Source organism: Camelus ferus, chromosome 29 (genome assembly GCF_009834535.1).
Source record: "Camelus ferus isolate YT-003-E chromosome 29, BCGSAC_Cfer_1.0, whole genome shotgun sequence".
Lineage (NCBI taxonomy): Eukaryota > Metazoa > Chordata > Mammalia > Artiodactyla > Camelidae > Camelus > Camelus ferus.
In genome coordinates, this window is record NC_045724.1 from 878,663 (window position 1) to 886,398 (window position 7,736).

A 7,736-nucleotide genomic window follows, 5' to 3' on the forward strand; every position below is an offset into this window, starting at 1 on the left:
GCCTCAGAGTGAACTGTCTCACGTCACCCTAAGTAGCTCCTCCAAAAAGCTTTAGGCATATCTGAAGAGGCTGTGGATGAGTCTTCTGTCTAAAACACCAATGACTTAAACCCACAATTTTTATGATAAAACTATATGAAAGAGGGGGGGAGGGTATAGCTCAAGTGGTAGAGTGCATGCTTAGTGTGCATGAGGTCCTGCGTTCAGTCCCCAGTGCCTCCTCTAAGAGTAAGTAAATAAGTAAACCTAACTACCTCCCCCACCAAGAGAAAAAAAAACTATATTAAAGAGGACTAATAAAATTAGTGAATCAATAAACTTGTGACTTTTCTCTACGTACTTTCAAATCCCACCAAATCTTCCCGAATCACTGCTCCACAAATTCATCCCAGCCTCCTAATAACCAGCAAACTGTTAAGCTCCCCCTTGCCGGTGGCCTCTAGCTACGTTCTGGGTGGTACTCATTTCACACTTAATAATGTCCATCATGTTGTTTTCTAATGGTCTCGTCTGCACATTTCCCAGCAAAATGCTAAGGTATGGAAAATATATTTTTTTAAACAAACTTTAAAGTACTAAGTATACAATAAACATTCTATAAGATGTATGATAAATTTACTTTAATAAACCAAAAAGAAAAAAAAAATCAAAACCACCAGAAATAGTAACTACTAGTTTTACTGTTGAACATTTACATCTTATAAAAATAAGTACTGAGAAGATGCACATGCATCAATTTGTTTATAGGCTTTAGACTCAAGCTCTTTAAGAGTATCCCGGGTGTATTCAAAAGAACCTACATTCTCCAGATAATATACACAGTATTTTTTAATATCTACATTTTCGGTTCTCTGGCACAAGATATTCTGCACCTGGGTGCTTTCAGGACTCGACCAAATAGAATGAATCATAGGGGATGAGAATTTCCCTCTGTTAGATCTTCACAAAAGCTTTTGTTTTCACTATATTCTTTGGAGTGCAGATTAGCATAATCATTCCTAATTTGGAAAAAGAGCCCAAGTGTGTTAAGTAGTGGCTTTAAATCTTCTTTGTAATCAGAGAACAAATGCATGTGACCTACTGCTAAGCCAAACAGTCCACCTGTCTTCTGCAGCACCATCGCTCTATACTCCTCTTCTGTGGGACAGGTGTAATTATCCCTCCAGTAGATGTCAAGGCCTTGGCCCTGATGGAGGTCTAAAAGCTGGCGGGTAAAGAGCTTCACTGCATCCGGGTGATCAAGGGTTAAGACCTTCTCTAGGCCAAGAAAATACATGTAATTTGCAGAATTGATGTCGGATGGAATTCCGTAGATGCTGTGTGCCACTGGAAAGCCATGTCAGAGTTTTGAGTTGTCTTCAATGTCATTGATGAGTGAACTGGCATTATGCAACATTTCCGTCACTTCAATGATAATCTAACAAGAAATACAATTGAAAAATTTAATTTTATTTGAACTGTTCAAAAGCACTTATAAATACTTATTGTATAGTAACAGACTATCAAAGTGTCAGATGTCTTAGTATTTAAAACTAATAATTATCTAGCAACCTCAATATAAAACATTGCATGAGCATTAAACTGAATTAATGGCAAGGGATATTTTTACATAACATCTATTAATTTCTTGGGGATTAAGAATAAGGTAAGAATTGCCTAAATACCTGTAGCTTGTCTTCTGGAACTTTTAGCCAATGATTAAGCGCCTGTGAGTTTGGTTGTCACTTGTTTACCTGCATTTAAAGAATAAAATTTGGCAATAAATTAATATTTTAATGATCAGAAACACATTCAGAAACTTCCTCTAAAACTGATCAGACTTGATAAATCCAGCCCCATCAATCTGCCTACTGCAGAGCTGGTGTTCCACTGCTGGGCCCCCAATGCCCTCTCAGCCAAAAATCCTAAAATGCACAACCTTTTAAAATTAGGGCGGGCAAAAGAGTTGCTAAAGTACACCAGTGCCCATTAGTAAGCCTACTCCTTTCATCTTAACTTATATTAAGTTTTGGAATGGAATGAACTTTTAAGGAAATATAATCTAATTCACTCCTTTTTTGGAAAGGGAGGCCCATCAGTGGCCATCAGCACTGCCCAGAAACCAGAGGTATTTTTAAGTAAATGTACTTTGCTACTGAATTACCTCATAAAATTACCTCCTAAAATTATCTGCCATTACTTTGAATTAAGATTTGAGAGACTGGACAGCTCTACTTCTTTCCTGTGAAAAAATAAGATTACCACTCCATGAAGTACTCCCTTTTAACATCCTGAATTTAGTCAAGGTTAGTATCTTCATTTTTGGCTAGGGTGATTAGTTCTTTAATATTTTTTTTCTTACACAGAAAACTCAAGAGAGGTCTTTGGGTACTAGTCACCACTAGAAGTCATTTTAGCCCAAAAATAAAGGAATAATAGATAAAAACCACAACCAGTTCATTTAATAAAAATGTTCATTCTATGAGCTTCTTGCTTAAGTAAATGCACAGTAACATCCTAATTTCAGATTAGGCTTCAGGAAAATAGTTACATAAAAAGTTTCAGCAAACAAACCCAGTCTTAGATTCTAAGTCCCATCTGTATTTTCTCTGCACCAATCATCCAAACAAATGAATACACAAACCCTCATAGCATACCCAAATGGAACAAAGTTTCACTTTCTGGGAGAAGTCAAAAAGGGAAGGAGCTGTCAGGATTTTGGAAGCAGCATCTCCTGTCTATTAACCCTTAAGGTGAACATGGTCTGAGTAGCAATTATATCATTTAGACTTTTAATCTACTTTCCAGTTTAACAAGGGCAATCTGGTCTATACAAAGAATGCACAACTGTGCAAAGTAACACTATCACTTTAAAAAACAAATTTAGAAGATGAAGAACAGAGAATCAATGTGCAGTCACACTTTCCTTCACTTCAGAATGTATACCGGAAACAGTACAATAAATGGCTTAACTTACAGGCACCGCAGTTTTGTTTTAATACTTTTCCCCTGTCATCTAAGGTCTAGCTTATATGTGAATTTTTATTATAAGAACCCATTATCATATGCTTGAGTTTTTATTTGGTACTATCATTTTCCAGACAAAGTTTAAAAAACAGCAAAATAAAACAAGTACACATATATGATTAGGCAGGTGTTTCTTTAGGACGCCATGTCCAAGAGGATCATCTTTTTACAGGAAAGTGGGGGCTATGCTTGCAAGCAATGTGCTTTATTTACTATTAAATAAAGGTGCATTACTATTTGTCTCTTGAACCAGCAGTGTAAGAAATGCAGTGTGTGTGACAGTGGAAAACGTCAACACGGAAGATAAAGCTTTTTGTTGTTATACAAATTGCATGACATCCCTTAATATCTAAACAGTAGGGCACCCATAAAGGATAAAACCTCTAATGAGATACTTAAATGTATTTTTTTTAGGTATGTTAAGTATTTTTTTAAGTATTACTTTTTAATGTATGTTAAACAATGGGATATTTTTAAATGGGTGCCTCAAAAATGTCCCTTTTATGAAAAAATTATAAAAACCATTGTCATTTTCCTCATATGTACCACGTTGAATAGAAAATTTCAAGAGCTGGCATGTCTAACCTTTTCTGTATGCTAACACGTATTACCTGTACGTAATGGTGTGATATGAGAGTCTAAGGGGTTCTACATTACAGTGGCATATATTGTGACTTGCCTCTTTTCTTTTTTACCCAGAAGTCCAATTTGTCACACCTAGCAATTTCAGCTATCACATACTAGAGAGGCACTAGAGTGTTACATGAACTCTACTAATTTACTTTCTGACCAAGTAACAACCACTGAATGTCTCTATGAGAGTCTGAAACTACTCACTTTCAAAACTGGGAAACTGCCTTAAATTTGTTCATACCATGGATGATGAATATTAATGAATACAAAACCAGATTCTTTCCTATGTGTGGGCTACTTAAGCAAACACTTCCTGTCTGGGGTCCCTGCTGTCGCTCCTCTAACCCAATTCCGCTGATCTATCTTCTACTCTAAAGCTAGTGATCCTTTCCAAATTCAAATCTGGTCCTATATCCCTTCCGAGTGGGATCCCTCTAAAGATACCCCATTGCTCTTAAATAAGGACAGAATGTGAAGGAGAGGCTGGACTGGGCTAACAAGATAACTCACAAATCTAAGTATTGGAATACTGATCTGAGTTCTGCTGGACTAACTTGTAAATCTAAGTTAATTAGTGTTGGTTTGCTGTTCATGTTTTTTGCTAGCCAGCTGGGTTTTCAAAGTTACATATCTGGCTTTGGAATGTTGGTTTGCTGCCTCCCTGCCTCCACTTTTGTGATGATAATGCTGCTAAAGGTGTTCCCTGCTTATTGGCCAAATACCCCAAGCTTGTACTTTACCCTATAAAACCTCATGTGCACGTCTTGGAGGTGCTCAGAGCTTCGGAGCAGCAGCCCCTCTGAGCCCGCTGGCATAATACATCTGAGTACTCCAACCCTCCGAGTGGTGCTTGTTTCTTGACTGGCCTGTCGTTTCCGTAACAGTAGTCTCACCTCCAGAAAAGGAACCCTGGGGCTTAGGGAATTCAGGAAGTAGTGTCTGTTCACTGTCACGCATGGGGCCCCCGAGTTCCATGGGGCCCCCGAGTTCCGCGGAGAGAGGTGTGTGCGGGGGCTGGGGCCCAAGCTCTTCCCGGGGCCGGGGGTCAGCTGGCATGGGAGTTGGTGGGCTTCACTGCCAAGTTGGATCCGGTTACAGGGTATCTCACCGAGGATGGTTTTCCCATAGAGAACGTCTCTTTTTACAGGGGGGTGTTAGGAATAACTGCACGAATTCAAGTGTTTGAAAAGCAGGTCAAGTAATCTGAATTGAGAAACTGAACTGTATTGTGGTTCTATCTGTTACGCCAATGAAAGAAAATCTAACTTGTCGTGCGACGCGTACAGTACCATGAATTTTTCGCAGACCTGATGAGCAAAATCCAGCATAATCTTAATCAGAAGGTTTTTAAAGAGAAATTTTGGTGGTCTTTGCACAACTCGGAGGTTGCAGTTGTGTCTTGTATTTCCAGGGATTTAGGATTCTGTGGTTTATTCTTTACTGATCCATTTGGTCTGTGAATTATCAGATGCTGTATCGCATTGTGATAAAACCCATGTGAAAAGCCAATGGCCAGGTTCCTCTTAAATGTAAGCATGTGAACCGAATGGAGGACATTGTCTAAAAAGTACAATTTGCTTAAATGGTGGAAGAAATTATGGTCATAAAAGTACAGGTTGCTTTTTCACTTTAGAGAATGTGTAATTAAATGCTGTCATATTTTTTAAATGCACTCTAGGATGAAAAGCCTTAGCTATTGGAAATGTCTGATTCGACTGGTGGAACTTAGAGACTAGCAGATATTTTTCATCCATTACAAATTCAGAAATGTTTGAAAGGGTGTATGTAATCACAGGTATAGAATTGCAACAGCTAGAATGTAAAAATGCAAATGTCATCTACTTTTGACAGTTTATTTGAACTATTTTTAAAAAATTTACTTTGTTTCTCTTCAGAATCAGGACTGCTTTTATAGTACTGCATCTAAATTAAGTTAATAATGTTTGTGTTTATGGTAGCAAGTGAACACCATGGCTACTTAAATATTTGTCAGCTATACACAGTAATTAGATTTAGTCCAGTTTTTTTTTTTCTTTTTGAGTTTGGGGTGCTATAAACTCTGAAGTAGTTTATATCTGCTGAATGATTATTTAACTTTCATGTAAATGAAAAAATAATCAGTGATATTTCAGAAATGAATTCCTTTTGTTAGTCATAGATGCTAGCTGCAACTTCTGTGACCCGTGTGAAATGGTGACAAATTTATTAGGAAAATATGTCTTCTCTGGTGTTGGATGAGACTTTCTTAAGAAAAATGTTGGATTGAATAATATATAAAACATTAAGAAAGTGAATAGTACAAGTTTTAGTTTTGAATAAATGTTGCAATCTGTCACAGTTCCCAGTGTAGTACCTGGCACATCTTGGGTACTCTGTTAGTATTTGGTGAAAAGAAATGTAAGTTGAAGGTCTTCTAGATTTTAAACTTTCTTTCCTTTTCTCTCTTCCTTTCATGTCTTTTTTATTTTTCAACTTATCTGTTTAAAAAAATGAAAGTACGTTGGAAATTTTAGCCTTGAAAGTTTCATAGTACTAGGCAAATGCAAATTTTTTGGTATCACTTTAGAACTACTAATTTTAAGGCCTCAGCATTTCCATTATTGCTGCCTTTAAAAATAGTTACTAGTAATATTAAAGGGAAAGAATTATTAAAATAATCTTCTAATTTTATACAAGAAGAACTTCATGTTATTATGAGTATAGTTAAGTCCTCTCTTTGGGAAGCTAAAATCTTAGCTTATTTCTTACAGCTTAATTTTTTATGTGGTAAAAGTTGAGAGGCTGCCCATGATTGGTATTTTGTTAAAATAAATTACCATTCAAAAAGTATGTAGTATTGATTATATTGGGCTTAAGTTTCTTTTTTTGTGTGTTCCCAATTTCTGTATTGTGACAACTGAGCTATAGAAGGGTTCACACCAATCATCGTATCTTACCAGATTTGTACTTTGAAGCAAGCTTTTGAGTTTGTATTATTTAGTCCTATTAGTCACAAATTTAAATTTTGTTAAGTGGCAGTGTATTGATTTTTTGGTTGTTGCTTTGAAGTCCCAAAACAAAGAAAAATGTGTGTATCATTTTAAGTGCTGTATGTTTTAGAAGCAATTTTCCTGTGGCACTACCTTCAGGAGTGTATTTAAGTAAACAAAGCCCCTTTCCTGACTAGTATACTCTATCATGTGATATTTTTACCTAGTGTTTTTTGAGAAATATGACTGTAACATAAAAGCAGTTTTGTGTTTTAACCTAGATCATGACGTTGGTGTTATGTTGGATTTTTTTCATACTTTTGATAAACCTTTCGAAGTCAGTGATAGCACACTATCAGGAAATGATGGGTTATTAAAGTTTATAAATAATACTAAGACTTAATTATGTCAAATTCACTTCCTACTTTTTTTCTAACTGAATTTTTTTTTGCTTTTATATCGTGCATGTTATTAACATCTCATTACACTACAGTAAATTTTCAAGTGGAAATGGGCTTGATAGACTGGACTTTGCAGAATCTTAAGAGATGAAGTGATTTAGATGGTGGTACTTAGATCTGGGGAGATGGGCTTTGTCCGATGTACCATTCTCTCTTCAGTAATCGCTGGTTGAGGCCACATGAAAATAATGGATTGATTTCAGATGGCTTTTTTAATGTCCTTTGCTTGTGTGCCTGTTCTCAGTCTCTCTCCCCTTCCTTCCCCCTCTTCCTTCACCTTTCCTTTCTCTGGCTCCCTCTCCCTCCCTCTCCCCATCTCCCTTCCTTCCTCCCTCCTTTTGTAAATCAGTCATATAACAACTACCGCTTCCATGTGTCAGGCAGTGTGGATTGAAGGTAAATATGTGAGCGGAACTGCTCTCAGGGAGCTCACAATTTAGTAGAAGACAGAGAAAAATAAAGCGAACAGCACATATTGAATTATAAGAGTATTCTTTTTTTGCAACATGCAGTGTTTGTGGTAAGTGCAGTGAGAGGACAGAAGAGGACGTCTAAAGCAGAGAGCCATGGAAAGTGCTCCGGTGGAACTGGCATCTCAGCTGAGAGCTTAAGCTCTGGCTAGGCAAGGAGGAGTAGAAAAGAGTGTTTCAGAGAGGGAGCAACATAT

General features: G+C 37.0%; 1 pseudogene; it reads right to left on the reverse strand.

The window, feature by feature from the left end:
• Positions 1–627: 627 nt before the first annotated feature.
• Positions 628–1,411, reverse strand: LOC102511068 (annotated as a pseudogene).
• Positions 1,412–7,736: the final 6,325 nt, after the last annotated feature.